Genomic DNA, 1238 nt, shown 5'->3' with positions numbered 1-1238 from the left:
CAAGAAACGACCTACAGAATATCCTTTCATGCTAAGGAAAACTAATGAAGCCATATACGTGATGTAGGTGGGTCATCTGTCTAAGTGTTGCTTTCATTGGTTAATTAGTAAAGAAACTGCTTGGCCTGATAGGTCAGAACATAGGTTGGTGGAGTAGGCAGAACAGAATGCTGAAAGGAAAAAGGCAGTGAGACAGTTGCCATAGCTCTCCTCTCTGAGATGGACGCAGGTTAAGATCTTCTTCAGTAAGACATAACCTTGTGGTGTTACACAGATTACTAAATATGGGTTAAAGCACGATGTGAGAATTAGCCAAGAAGAGGCTGAAACTAATGGGCCAAGCAGTGTTTAAAAGAATTCAGTTTCTGTGTAATTATTTCTAGGCATAAGCCAGCCAGACGACTGGGAGCCAGGCAGCAGGAATGCAGCCTGCCCCTCCTTCTACAGATTGGTGCCCAACGTGGTAACAAACTCCATGTAAAACCTGAGAGAGCTTAATATTAAACACAGAAAAAAACAGAGTTTAACACAGCTTTTTGCTGTTTGCTAGAGTGTGCTGTAGAGAAATTTCCCTGACTAAGCACAGGAAAAAAGCTGTGGTTTTAAAACGCAGCTTCCTGGGATGTGCCACCAGCATGAACTCTGGCTTTAAAGCATTTCAATGGCTTTTATGGGACTGGGTGTTTGTGTTCCTGCTCAGGATCTGAAAGAAAGTACTCTAAGACCATGCCAATGGCTCAGCACTTCTTGCCTGCACCTGGGCAGACAGCAGGATCAGGCTTAGCAGGCGGGAGAGCATAGTGGATTTCTGCTGCCATACAGAGAGATGTTTCTAGGCTGTGCAGTGCTCTGCTTGTCAGATTTGGCTGTAACTTGGATGAAAAGAGTTTCTGTGCTGCACACTCAGTCTCAGAGTTAAAGTGTTGAGTACAGCTCCTACCTGGTGGCCCCAGAGCTAGCAGAAATGGTATGCCCACCATTTTGAAATTGGAGAGAGGAGGAGCCAACATCCAGAATAGTGCGCTGCTCCATGGCTCGGAGACACAAGTGGCTCTGCCATGTTGGACTGGGTGGAACAAGCCCACAGTGGCTGTTATGACCTAGGAATGTCACAGCTTAGATTTTTAAGCACTTAGTGATTTAAAGGCACAAATCAAAAATGCTCCTGGATAGTAAAAAATTACAGATTCACAATAGGACAGTTTCAGACCAAAAGACCTCTAAATGGGTCATAATGT

This window comes from Microtus ochrogaster, unplaced genomic scaffold (assembly GCF_000317375.1).
Source record: "Microtus ochrogaster isolate Prairie Vole_2 unplaced genomic scaffold, MicOch1.0 UNK162, whole genome shotgun sequence".
Lineage (NCBI taxonomy): Eukaryota > Metazoa > Chordata > Mammalia > Rodentia > Cricetidae > Microtus > Microtus ochrogaster.
This window is presented reverse-complemented; position numbering follows the sequence as displayed.